Raw genomic sequence first — 14972 nt, forward strand, 5'->3', positions numbered from 1 at the left:
ACTTCATACCTAGCCTAAGATTAGTTGTTAAATCAGTCATCTCAAGCCCCATCGATTATCTTTCATTGAGATTGACCCGGAGAGAGCCCTCTCCTGTCCTCGTAGGGCTAGCTACGAGGCTGAGCATGGTTTGATGTGGACTTAGAACCTTGTCTTTTCAACCTAAGGCAAATCTAGGCTCTAACACCTTGGACAACACAAAATTTAAAATGAGATTTTCTGACAAAATTTGTTGCAGTGGCCTTTGTAGTCCTCGCATCGTACTTTCTAACTGTCGCCGAAATGTATCAGCAATACCACTTGGATCTGTCAGAACAATTTATAAATGAGATAGGCATACCTTTTGTCTGACGAGAACGTCAGAAATACGCATGCCAAATTGATCAGTCCCATGTTGTTTGGCAGACTTGGGTTCGAGGATTTCCCTTGAGCAACATTGGGAAACAAATTTAAGCGATTGGTGATGTTTATATTATGATGGAAAAGCTGGAAGGGAAGAAACGTAATACTATTATATTGTTGAGGACCATAATTCTCAGGGACAGAATTAAGGTGGGAAACATAGTTCATATGAGGGTCAAGTACTGCTTTATTATTAAGTCAAGGGTCTGCAAAGCAGCTGCAACTCCTACTAGCCTGCATGTAAAAAGATGGTAGCAACTCCTGCTAGCCTACATGTACAAAGATGGCAGGGTTTGTTAGCTCTGCTACAGGTTGTTGATGCTCAAGGGGACCTATGTAAGCCCATTTCCTCGGTTTCTGCTCAGAAGGGGTTTACACCGGTCACCTTCCTTATTCCCCTTCACCCCCCGATTATATCTTCAAACCCGCTACCTCCATTTTACCTCTGAAACTCTATGAAATTCCATGATTCCTCCGACCCCCGAGCGTGAATTTTTAGCCATCATATGACCATGGTAACACGACTGCACGCCTTCTCTAACTGTTTCTCACCGAATAACCACCGCCAAAACCTTTTCTGGCTCATTAAACCCAGTTTATTTTCCCCACCGGCGATCGCGTTCACCGCAATTTAACGTCATTCACTCCTCCTCATGTCGTAACTTAACCGCACATTAGCTCGTGGGGAAAGTGGTATTGACCCTGTCCAATCTGCCATGCATCATGGCCTGAGTGGAATCGCTTCCTCGGGTAGGATTACCGCTTACACACCAAAAGCGGTGCGATCAATACCGCTCGTTTCTTGAAACCATTCTCTCGGCCGTTAATCCCCCACGTAGCTTCCACCCTGATCATCGTTGGATCTATCCGCCCGAGATCCAACGACTCACGATCATCTACCTTGCTTCTACCCGATTCTTCCCACCGATAGATCTCCACCTTCCATTCGAGATCCAACGACCTGCGATTGTCTTCCGCCTCACCTTCCTAATAGCCCCTGTCGTGCTGTCTCCACCATCGATTTGCGCAATCTGACAGACAACCTCATTCCTCCATTCACTCTGTCCACCCGCCATGATGTCCACACTCCTTTGACTGTTCTGTACTCTCGGAGGACAATGGCGATCAACTACTAGTACCTTGTGCAGTTCATCCACAACAACTACATTTAGCAAGAAAGTATGGCCAAGAAAGAAAGGATCAGCCTCAGGAAAACTAGCCTATCCAACAATTAAGTAATTTCATCCTTTATGACACTTCACCTGCTCGAGGAGTACAATAGAGCACTAGAGAATGTCAAACTCATTCATTGAAGCAGCAAATCATAGCAGAGGCTCATTTTAGATAGTTAATGTGGTTGGTGGTCCATTATGACCCCTCCTTGTATAGGATAGTAGAACATTTTGTAAAAAAACTCTATATATACCCAGAAGACAGATTTAATGAGGGTTGATGGTTGTAGTTTTGATGTAAGGTTCAACTTCTGGAGACTGTAACTACTATGACACTTGCATCGTCTGGTCTTCATTTTCAGCTAATACAAGCTTCTTTTGCTATTAATTGCTCACTTTCCATTTCTACTATGTTCTAGGTTGTGCCTGTTATGTATTTTTCATGCGCTCTTGATGTTTAGCATTAGAGGGGTTGTCATCCCACCTCTGTGTTAGAATCTTGTATATATCCTTGAATGTGCTATGCAGGTTTCTGTTTACTTAGTGCTAGAGAGTTGTCATCCTGTCTGTGCATTAGGAAATAGATTTGCAGACCTCTTTACTGGTTGCAGCCAGCCATCACATGGTCTTTTGCATCTGCTGGTATGGTCAGTATTGTCCATGTTCACTTAATCCTCAAACTGTGAGTAATTGGTGGTCTAAAGCCTTGTAGTCTGGGGGTGTTCAGCCATGTCTGGAGTGAAGCATAGTAGAAGTGGTTATCTGGCTTGAATATGCATCATTCCTTCCATTCATACATTTCCAACATTTTTTTGAGTTTGTAATGTTCCCGAGCATCTCTGAGATACAACCTAGGAGAGTTTCTTGGGGTGATAACAGGGTTCATGGATGAAAATCAAAAGGGGGTTTAAGGAATACTTGTATAAAGATGGTAGGGTTCATGGATGAAAATCGAAAGTGGGTTTCAAAAATACACATTAAGCCCTGCACAATGGCTCTAACATTTGCAGTGTCGGTGTTAAACAGGGCCTATGTGCTCGCCACCGACGTGTTACAAAGGCAAGGACCAGATGGTAGTGTGAAAAAGAAAAATGGTAGTTTGTCATAGAAAAATGGCAGCTCGTAAGACAAGAGCCTTGGGGAGCTTGATGCCATCCTTTATAAAATCTAAATGAATGGTCTGGACGTGGGGGCACGTGGATTGCATTCAAGACCATGTACCCACTCAAATGTCCATTTTTTTAAAATTGTTTTAAAATATTTTTTATTTTCTTAATTTGACCATAGCAGTATATGGATTTCGATTTTGGAGAAAGTATTGATTTCATCAAGTATTCTTCCATGACAAAGCTCCATATAAGGATAGAGTTATATGGAATACAGATGCCCAGAAGCAAGAAATCGTCCTACTGGTTGAGTTTGATGAAAACATGGAGACCACATAGATAGTTTGTTCCTTGATTCTATGGATAAAGATATTTCCTTTTTGTAGTTTCCTGAGGTGAAAACATAGTGAGAGTCTTTGATTCTTATAGGTTATCCTTCCTCGAAAGGTATGTCTTCCTCCTACCCATCTGTGACTTACACTTCTCCTACTCTAGTTTCCCCAACAACCCAACTGGTTGTATCATTTAACCAGGACTCCCTAATTTCACCCCAAATTAGCCTGTCTAATGGCTCTACAGAGGTATTAGCAAGAAGTACCACAGAGGAGCTCCTCTTGGAAAAAAAAAGATCTTGCCTCCAACGTTCAGTTTTCTATGGTACCGAGGAATGGTAGCTCTATTGACCTTGGAAGTCTTGTTTCAAAGGCAAATACCACTAAGGATTCATTGTCTCCCCTTCCTACATATACACACAGGCCTAGAATGATGCAAAGAAGTTTCAGAAGTCATTCATTTGATCAATTAAGGACTAATCCTAGAATCAATGAGGCTTCCTTTCACCCCCAATTTTCTCCTATATATACTTCTATTGCAGAATTTCCAAGCACAACCCATAGATTGTAGCCCCAGTTGTCTGACTTGCAAGGGATGACAATCAGGCCTACCTTGAGGTCAATGCACTGAGTTTTCAGCACATGAGATATACATGTTTGAAATTTATTGTTCTATTTTCTTCTTTCTTCTGGCTTTGAGCTGGAAAATCTTAGGACCTAAACACAATTCTAAGCTTTTTAGGCACCCACGTCCTCACTGTATCATCGGTGCTACACACTGGTCACTTGCAAAATAAGCTAACATCATGTTGTTGGGAAATTTTATGAAATTTTCTTTGGTTCTCTTATATGTGCTTGTAATGTTGAATTTGGAACTTGGTGTGCTAGTTTCCTGTTTCATCTGGAAAGGTTATGTTTGTTTTCATATTTCGTGTATTGACTTCTTGTTTTATTTTGGCAAGTTAGGTTTTGTTTACATGCTTGGTGTACTGGCTCATTGTTTCATTTGGGCAGGTGAGGTTTGTTTTCGTACTTTTGTTAATGTTTCTTGTTTGTGTTGTGTGTTTTCAGTTTTAGGATTTGTTCCACTTCGAAATCTACCTAGAAGGTTTCATCCCTTGAATTGTTTTGCATTGTGGTGAATTGGTTTGTGTTTGGAGGCCAATTTAGTCTACTATTGTAACTGGGTTGTTTTGTTTCTTTTTCATTTTGTCTTCTTCATTCCATTTTACTACCAAGACTGTTGGATTTTCTTGGATTTACCTTTTAGCCTTTTTGGGTTCCATTGTGTGGAAAAGATTTATTAAACTCTAAAAATGAAAAGTTAAAACCACTTCATTCTGGAGCAACTAGATCCAGTATTCCTGTTTTTCTTTGATTTTGAGTGGGCTTTGTCTATTTTGGCATTTGGTTGCTTGTATTTTTGGCTTCTCTTGAGAATAAATATCTACAAGAAGAAAAAAAAAAGGACTCTTTTATTCCATTCCAGCACTAGGGTTGTTGTTTTTCACTCTTAGTTGTGTTCAATCTTGGACTCTTCATTTATTTTTGGATTTTGGGGACATCTGCCCATATTGGTAGATGGCCTGATTTGATATTTTAAATGATTCACAGGGATTCTTTATGCAATTGTTCTAGGTTTTTATATTACTCTTTGTAATTAGGTTCATATTTACCATTTTTCCCATTATACAATTGGTTTATTTTGGTTTAGGTTCCCCTATTCAGTTCATGTGGGCTATTAGTTTCTTGTGCCATTTATTGCACTTGTGCTACTATTTTATTCATTTTAGGATGGTCCTGCAATAACGATACTGAGGAGTTGGCTTCTTCTATAGTCCCAGGCTTCTTCGTCAATTGGGTGTTGATTTGTTTATTCAGGTTTCTCTTGAGCAGTTATGTAATTGTGTGAGTTTCATGAGTTTGGAATCTAGAAGGGATTTTGATTTTCATTCTATTAGTAGATTTCTTTTGTACACTTTCGTGCTTGATATATTTTGTTATTTTATCCTTTTAGTCTGATTTGGAGCTTTTGTAATATTTCAATATTTTTGTATTACTGTAGAAAAGCAATGGGATGCAATTGAACCATGGGTTTGGAAGCCCTTTGACATCTGAAATTTTGAGTTTTGAAGAAGCAAGACTTAAATGCCATCTCTAATTCAATACCCAAACCAACTTCTTTTGTAGACAACTTGACTGGCCGAAAGAAAGAATGAAATTCAAGATTCTAATCAATGTTCACTGCTAATAAGCATTGTATGAAACAAGTGGTGACACTGCCACCAATCAAGGGACAACTCGATCCCTCTAGCCTTAAGATGTGATCTTTTTCTAAAAGAATAATTGGAGGGAAAAATATAACTGACATATATATATATATATATATATATATATATATATATATATATATATATATATATATTCAGCTCCACCTCTAAATGTTAAATAGAATGCTTTTTTTTTACTTGGCTCCAGTCCTAAGAACTTCTGCGAGTTGCCAATAGTGGAAAACTTCTTAACCGCTCACCACAACTCAACCAACAGCTACATCCCTTATATAAAAACCTGCGAAAAGGAAAATATATTGTCAAGAATGGGATTCGAACACATGCTCTTCTGGACTATTAGGCACGACTATGCATTTGTGGCAGCTGGTGGATTCTCGCCTTGAATCCATCTTCTCAAGAAATAACTCTGAATAAAGCTAAGTCTGGCTAAGAAGCTCATCCAATTTGTTAAATAACACATGATCCATCAGTGAACTCCCATTCCTCAATTTCTTTTCCATTTCCTTCTTTTCACATTCAGCTTGTTCTTCTTGTTTCTGGCAACTCAAGAGCCACAGAGGATTGCCACAAATACACTAGCCAACTTGTAAGCTACAGGTGCGTCACAGAGAATTTCCAATGTGAAAATGGCATGCCACAAATCCTTCTTTGTATTTAATGAATGGCTTTGCTACAAGAGCCTGGAACAATTTCTTTTACTAGGGACAGGGACTTTTTTCTCAGCAACAACCCTTGTTCTTTCATGAATTTACAAGGGTTTCATGTTGTTGTTTTAATGTTATTTCAACTCCACTTAATCTCGCTCTCCGGTGTTGGGTTGGCACCAGCTATTCCGCAGTACAGACACAGCTTCTTCAGAGTTACTTTGACCCAACACCCGGAATGATGACAATCGTGGATCCTATAGGGTTATGATCCTATGGTCACCAATATTCAAAAGGATATAAGGGTAATATCTTGGGTTTTCTCTGAGATTCTGATGCCCATTTGTCGGAGGAGCGCACCATGGGTGCTCTGTAGCGAAGCCTGCAGGTAATTTGTGTTCTTTCCTCAACTATGTGACACATATGGGGTTGTTTCTTATGCCAGGTTAATTAAATTTTCAGTAGAAGAGAATTAAAAGAGTTTGATCTAGAAATTACAGGGCGAAAAAATTGCAAGGAGACGTTCCCTTAATCTTGCTCACATTCGCTAGCCTCCAAGTAAGCTGAGTGTAAATCCTCATTTTCAGGTTGGGTTGTTAACCATTGTTTCGTGTTCACCTAATATGACAGTTTATTAGACTGTAATTGTTAAAATGTGGGTTGCACAGGTTTGGTGAAGGTTTTGCTTACGACGTCGCACAGGTAAACAACCCTCCTCCTCTTTGTTTTATTTTTATTATTCCTCCCTAACACACTTCTCCCCTCCGGATAAACTCTCTAACTGCATTTTACTCCTTGCACGTTTTCGCACAGGTAACTTTTCTGGAATGCAAGATTGGTTTATTTTCTCAGGTAACCCCTGCTTACAACGTTGGACGGAGGAATACCCTAAAGGGGATTCTTTTCCTCTTTCTATAGGTACGTTGTTTCTAAATGTCTTTGGATGAAGCAAGAAATCTACCCACTATTCCGAAGGTATTACGGCTAGGCTGCGGCAAAATTCTTTATATATATACATGAATAGTTTTCTCCTTTCTAAAGGAGTTGGGGTTCGTCCAGTGGGGTCATTTTTAGTGTCTTGACCATGGTTCTCATTTCTATTCTTGTTATTTTTTCGTAACATTTGGGAGCATCCCTAATTTTTTGTAATATATGTGGTTCTTAATTCTCTATGTTCTAGTGATACTTTCCATACTTTTTAGTGTAATTAGTCTTTATTCGAACTGTTCATTCTTATTGGGTTTTGCATGTGGGTTTTCTTTTCATGGGTATGTGGAATTTCCTGAACTTCATAAGTTGTGATTATGTATAAATTGAAAAACGGTTTCCCTATTCAGTATGAAGAAATTTCTTGAATATTTACTGTAACTGTAAAATCATATATTTTTGCTTGCCAAAGTGTCTTAAATATATCGTTCCAGTTTTATTTTGTCTATTCATTAGGTCAATTTGCTGCTGTCAATTTAATTAACAAACCGATTTAGGAATGCTCCCTAGTGGCCGACTACTCAGAACCTACCCGGGAACTAACCTAAATCAAAAACCCGTGACTTTATCTTCTCCTGTACTGACATGAACACAACAGGGTCCGATCCATTTTCACATGTTAGCTTATTTATCAGAAAAATGGAGAAACCCTCTCGGTCTCAACCCTAGGAGTTAATTCTTGACATTAACTAAATAAGACACAAATATTTTCCTTTCTGGATTAATGTTACTATTGTTGGGAATTTCTGATAATTTCAGAACAAGCAAACAGAGAATAATGTTCTGTTTTTAACACAGGAAACTAAAAATTGTTTGCTGAATACAGTGTTTCAGCAATAGAGTTTCGTCAACAGAGTTTCAACAATAGAGTTTCAGCAACGCATTGTTTGCTGAAGACAGAGTTTCAGCAACACTCTGTTTTTGACGCCGAGAAACTATTTGCTAAAGACAGAGTTTCAGCAACGCAAAAAAAAACTTTGTATTCATTAACAATACTGACTGTCACAAAAAAAACTTCCTCTAACAGAGGGATTACAGTAGGAACGCTTCAGATGCACTTCCAAAGATTTCACTCTGTCTCTGCCTGCAAATTGACACTGCTGTGTCTGCACTGCTGTGCATTACAAAACACTTTGTTTCTCAAAAAATTAACACACTGTCTCTGCACTGTTGTGCATTACAAAACACTCTGCCACAGCTAAAAATTAACAATGTTGTATGTAAAAACATTTTTCATTTTTGTGCTGTTGCGTCACATTACATTTCATATACAACTACAAAAAAAAAACATTACATGTACCGTAAAGAAAAAACTACTTAAAATTTTTATGACAAGACTAGAAATTAAAACAAGGTATGGAGGGGCAGACAAATAAGTTTAATTCCTGAAATTTCTGGATGTTGCGGTACATTCTCCATGCCCGCAATAAAACCTGGTGTTTACTATTTTTACCAACTCTGCCATGATTTTTGTGTTGTTAAATGTTTTATGTCCTTGATCCCGAAAAACAAAATCTGCACCGTGTAAGGAAAAATCTAGTCTTGATTTGTTGTTTTAATTGGTGCTGTAGTTGAAAGTAGTATTTCAACACTCCCCTTTAATTTCAACTGGTGGGTTATCAGTCATACCCAGACATTTCCTCAAAAACTCAAAACTTTTCTGCCCCAATGGTTTGGTCAAAATATCTGCAACCTGCTCCTGAGTTCTACAGTGTTGTAAAACAATTTCTCCATTGTTTACCAATTCTCTGATGTAATTAAACTTTGTGTCAATGTGTTTCGTTCTCTTATGAAACACATAATTCTTGGATAATGCAATAGCTAAGCTATTGTCACAAAAAATCACAGTTCCTTTTGCTTTCTCTTGGCATAAACTCCTTAACATCCTTCTCATCCAAATTTCTTGACACATTGCTGCTGTAGCTGCCACATACTCTACCTCTGCTGTAGACAATGCTACAATAGTCTATTTTTTAGAAGCCCATGAAATGGCTCCTAAACCCATGTGAAAAAAATAACCGGATTTTCTTTTTCGATCATCTACACTTCCAGCCCAATCACTATCAGTGTATCCAATTAAATCTGAACATTCTGAAACAGTATATAAAATGCCAAACTTTTTAGTACCTTTAACATACCTCAGAATCATTTTTGCTGCCTGCCAATGTGCTTCTTTTGGCCTCTCCATGAATCTGGAAATTAAAATAACAACATGCATTATATCCAGCCTAGTTGCAGTCAAATACATGAGGCTTCCAACTATGCTCTTGTAAAACTAGGATCAAAATCCTTGCTGTTGTCCTCTTTGCTGAGTTTTAATCCCATCACTGTGGGAGTGATTGCTGCTTTTCTCTCCTGCGTATTAAATCTTTCCAACACTTCATTAACATATTTCTCTTGTGAGATAAAAATCTCATTTCCATTTTGTTCTACTTCTATTCCTAAGAAGTATCTCAGCAAACCCATGTCAGTCATTTCAAATTCTTCTTTCATGACTATTTTGAAATTTTCAATAAGGTAATCATCATTAGCTGTGAAAATAACATCATCAACATATAACACAATAATTAGTATTTTACCATCCTTTTCTTTAATGTAGAGGGTGGGTTCTCCTTCACACTTTTCAAATCCATTTTCCAGTAGATAGGAATCTATTCTACTGTACCACTCTCTTGGTGCTTGCTTTAGCCCATAAAGAGCTTTCTTCAATCTGCACACTTTGTGCTCTTGGCCTTTCTTTTCATAGCCTAGAGGTTGTTCAATGCAAACCTCTTCTATTAACACTCCATTTAAGAATGCTGACTTCACGTCCATTTGGTAAACTTTCCACTTGTTTTGCGCTGCTATGGACAGCACTGCTCTCACAGTTTCCATTCTAGCAACCGGTGCAAAAGTTTCCTCATAGTCTCTCCCATACTGCTGCTTATATCCTTTGACAACCAGCCTTGCCTTATGTCTTTCTATTTTGCCTTCAACATTACTCTTGGTCTTGTAGACCCATTTAACTCTAATGACTTCCTTTCCTTTTGTTAGTTCAACTAAATCCCATGTCTTGTTTCTTTCTATTGCATTGATCTCCTCATCCATAGCTTCTATCCATTTCCTATCCTTAATTGCTTCTTCGAAATGAACAAGGTCATCAACATGACAATATAAAGCAAACAAAGAGTTCATACCTTCATGTGCTGCCTCTTGTTCATAAATGTCACTTAAATTTCTGAACTTATTACCTCTTTCATTTGGTGTACAAGTGCATGAAGAAGCACTTGAATTTTCTCCTTGCGGTGTGCTTGGAGAAGCACTTTAATTTCTCCTCAAGGGTGTCTCTTGCTGCCCTTGTGTTGGTGTTGTTGTTTGGGGATGTATTTCAGCCATCTCCTCATCATCTTCATCATGAGACAAAGAGTTTTTAACATTCACTGTTTTCTCTATGCTTCCATCCCAAGCTTTCTCCTCAATGAACTGAACATCTCTACTCACAATAAGCTTCTTGGTGGATGGGTTATACAACCTATAAGCTTTGGATTCCTCACTGTATCCAATGAAAATACATTTCTCCCTTTGTTGTCCAACTTCTTCCTTAGTTGATCTGGAATGTGTGCATAAGCCACACATCCAAAAACTTTCATGTGGGTGACTCCTTGCTTTGTCCCACTCCATGCTTCTTTCGGCACTCTTTTTATGACTACTTTTGTAGGGCATCTATTCAAAATCTACACTGCACAGTGTACAGTTTCAGCCCAATAATCATTTGGCAAATGCTTTTCCTTTAACATACTCCTCGCCATATCCATGATTGTCCTATTCTTCCTTTCGGCAACTCCATTTTGATGCGGAATGTACCTAGTGGTAAACTGCTTATGAATTCCATTTTCTCTACAAAAACGTAAAAATTCCTTGGAGATATACTCACCTCCTCTATCAGTTCTTAGAACTTTGATATGCAGCCCGCTTTGGTTTTCTACAAGTGCTTTGAAATTGCAAAATCTTTCAAGCACTTCACTCTTTTTCTTCAGGCAATAAACCCAAATTTTTCTAATAAAATCATCAATAAATGTTAGAATATAGTGGCTGCCTGCAAGTGATGGAGTTTGCATCGGTCCACATAAATCTGAGTGGACAATCTCTAAGGGTGCTTTTGCCCTTATGCTTTTCCCAGATAGAAAACTTTCTCTGTGTTGTTTCCCCAAGATACAACCTTCACAAAGGCTGTCTGGTTTCTCTATCAATGGTAATCCTCTTACCATTCCTTTTCTACTCAATAAGTTAAGACCTCCAATGTTGAGATGTCCAAATCTCAAGTGCCACAACCAATTTTCATCTTTTGGTTTGCTTCGGAAAGCCTCTTGTGTCACTGTTGTTATTTCTTCTCCATTTTTTAAATCTGTTGTCATTCTAAGAGGGAACATCGTGTTCCTTGTCATCTTCACTTCAGCAATACATTGTTTGCTAGGTTTTTTATCCATGATTGTGCATACATCATCCATAAAGAAAACATTGTACCCTTTTTGAATAAGCTGTCCAATAGTTATAAGGTTACATTTCATTCCAGGAACATAATAAACATCTGATATGGTTTTCTCTTCACCTTTCTTTGTTAAGACATTTACTTCTCCTTTTCCCATAACAAAAACTTTATTATCAGTCCCTAGTGTGACTTGTCACTTCACACTCTGATCTAACATAGAAAACAAGGCTATGTTTCCTATCATATGGTTACTGCAACCGGAGGGTAGAAACCATACATCTTCACTCTTTTCTTCTATATTACAGGCTAAAAACAAATTATCTTTGCTGATATTTTCTCTAGTGAAATTTGCACTAGTTCTATTATTCATATCATGTTGCTTCTTCCTACATTCATTTGCATAATGCCCATATTTTTTACAATAGTGACATTGGACATTGGATTTATCATACCTTTTTCCTTGAGCATGATGTTGTCCACTTTGTTGGCTGCTGCCTTGGCCTTGGTTCTGATTTGGATTGCTGCCTCTTCCTTGAGCATTTGCTGAACTGTTTCTTCCACCTCTGTTTTGGCTTCTACCTCTTCCTCTCTTGTTTCCTCTGCCTTGACCTCCTCCTCTTCCAAAGAACATCTTGGTCTTAAAAGCATGCTGTAGAGATGAGTTTTTATTTCTACTCAATCTCTGCTCATGTGTTATCAATGATGCATGTAGTTCATCAACTGAGAAGTCTGTGAGATCCTTTGTCTCTTCTATGGTGGTGACAATCACATCGAACCTTGAGGGTAGGATCCTCAATAATTTCTCCACAATCATCCTTTCTTCAAGAATCTTTTCATAAGATCTTATTTGTGTAACCACACCAATCACATGTGTGAAGAATGAGTCAATATTATTTGACTCCTTCAAGCAAAGAGTCTCAAAATCTCTCCTCAACAACTGTAGTTTTACTGTATTCACTTTTTGCATGCCTTGATAGGCTATCTTGAGAGTTTGCCATGCTTCTTTGGATGTTGGGTCCCTATAATACTAGTGATTACCCCATTACTATTGTAGTTATACCCCTTATTTATATTGTTGTGCCCCTATTACCCCCATATTGTTATTTCTGTGCCCCATAGAATCCCTCTATTGTTATTTTTGTGGCTTTATATTATTATTGTTAGGTCGGCTGGATTACATGGTGACTCCTTAGACTCCTATATATAGAAAGGAGGTTTTGTCATTTGTATCATCCAAGAATTGTTCATTTATGTAATGTAAAGGAGGTTGCCCCCTCGAAGAGGCTGAATTCTAAGTCGTGGATCTCTCTTTTCTATCTTTTTGTGAGTTGGTTTCATAACATTTGGTATCAGAGCTTTGGATTCTAGGGTTTCGCTGCTCCAAATAGGTCATCGTGGAATTTTCGCTATAACTTTTTTTCTGTAACGTTTCAGAAGTCGAAACAAAAACCCATTTGAGAAGAATTGGCTCTGAACTTTGGGTCCGAATTTCAGAGCTTTTAGCGCGACATTTTCGGAGATATGATCTGAGGAATTTGGCCTTTTTGCAGACTCCTGAATTACATTCAAAACAGGTGACCGGGGGAAAATCGTCATAACTCTCTCTCTGAGGATCGGATTGAAATTTCATAAAAAGGTACAGAAAGAGGACGGACTGTAGTTTCTTGTGGGTGAGTTCCAGATTCAAAGGTTGAAACAGTGACTCGTGGAACGTCGTACAAGTTCGCTCTACTGAACCAGTCTAAAAGCTAGTCACTGTGGGAGATTTCACATAACTCTTCCTTGGAGAATCCAATTTAGCTCAGATTTGTGGCATTGGAAAGAGAACGCAGAAGGCTACTACAGATAGCAATTTCAGAACTGGATGATCCGCAATTATAGAGATACATCAGATTCAATATTAGGCTTCTATAAAGTGAAAAAAAGGTGTGTAGTTTTTTTTTTAAATTTTTGTGTAAGCTTGGTTTAACGGAATTCAAAGGGAATAGTAAAGCATTATTATCGGTAACTGATGCCCCGAGGAAGGAAAATGCAAACACCTAGTAAGGAACCTGAAAGCTCTAGCATGACTCATGAAGAAGAGGAAGAAATGCTACATGATATATCAAAATTACAAGAACAAGTGCAACAAATGTGACGCTCACAAAAGCTAACAGAAGCTAAGATAAGTGGCGTGGAATCTAAGATAAATGGCGTGGAATCTAAGGTAAATGGCGTGGAATCTAAGATAAAGGGCATGGAAGCTAAGATGGATGGCATGGAAGCTAAGATGGAAGCTAAGATGGATGGCATGGACGCTAAAATTGATGGCATGGATGATAAGATGGATGAATTGAAGAAGTTGCTACAAGAAAGGGTCACTAATGGTGAAAAGGTAGTAAAGGAAACTCATGATGAGAACAAAAGAAATGTTAATCATGATTCCATAGACTCTAATGTTGGATCGAAAACTCACCATGTTCCAAAAATCGATATGAGGAAGTTTGATGGCAAGGATCCAGCCACATGGATATTACAGATGGAGCAATTCTTCGATCTCAATAATGTGCAAAACCCACAAAAGGTACGTACGACAACTTTATATTTGGAACCAAATTAGTTTGTATGGTATCAATGGCTTTGTTCTCGTAAACAATTTATCACTTGGGCAATTTTTACGGAAGAATTGATAGCACATTATGAGGATACAAAAAGCAACACTTTTTTTAGCCAATTGATAAGTCTCAAACAAAAGGGTTCAATAATGGAGCACATTGAGGAGTTCCAAAAATTGAACATAAGGGTAAAAGATATTCCAGAGGAGCATAGGATTGATGTGTTCATAGGGTCTTTAAAGGATAATATCCAACATGATGTGCGCCTTTGGGAACCTGATTCATTAGAGAAGGCATTCAGATTAGCAAGAAAAATGGAAAGCAAAATTATGGCAACTAGGAAGCATACCGTTCACAACTATAAAGAGGGAAGTGTTGTTGCCCATAGTCTTCCACAACCTACAAGGTTGACACCACAACAATTGGAAGAAAAAAGAGCAAAAGGGCTTTGTTACAATTGTGATAGCAAATACACAAAAGGTCATAAGTGCGGTGAGAAGAAATTATTCTACATAGATTGTGAAGAGGAAGAAGAAAAGGAGCAAGAAAGGTCAAAAGAAGAGGATATATTCCAGGAACAAAGCCTAGATGTAGAACAAATAAATCCGACCATATCTTGTAATGCATTGGCGGGAATTACCACTCCTCAAACCATCAAGATAGAAGGACAAATCAAGAAAAAAAAGGTAATAGTGTTGATTGATTCAGGAAGCACCCACAATTTTATTCATTGTAGGGTAGCAAAAGAATTGAATTGATTCCTATATCCAGCACCAGAGTGTCAAGTGATGATTGCAAATGGAGGAACAATAAATTGCTCTGGAAAGTGCCATAATATCAAGCTATCCATGGGAGAATATGTATTGACTAGCCCAATGCTTTCCATTCCAATGGGAGGTGCGGATGTTGTACTAGGAGTCCAATGGCTACAATCCTTGGGTACAATAGCTTTTAATTTTCAAGAACTTTTCATCAA

At 38.2% G+C, this 14972-nt stretch overlaps 1 pseudogene; it reads left to right on the plus strand.

Moving 5' to 3' along the window:
- Positions 1 to 2867: 2867 nt before the first annotated feature.
- On the plus strand, positions 2868 to 5173 carry LOC149173043 (uncharacterized; annotated as a pseudogene).
- Positions 5174 to 14972: the final 9799 nt, after the last annotated feature.

The sequence above is a fragment of the Pinus tabuliformis genome, chromosome 4_2, assembly GCF_031772625.1.
Source record: "Pinus tabuliformis cultivar Carrire ecotype Pingquan chromosome 4_2, CPIR1, whole genome shotgun sequence".
NCBI lineage: Eukaryota > Viridiplantae > Streptophyta > Pinopsida > Pinales > Pinaceae > Pinus > Pinus tabuliformis.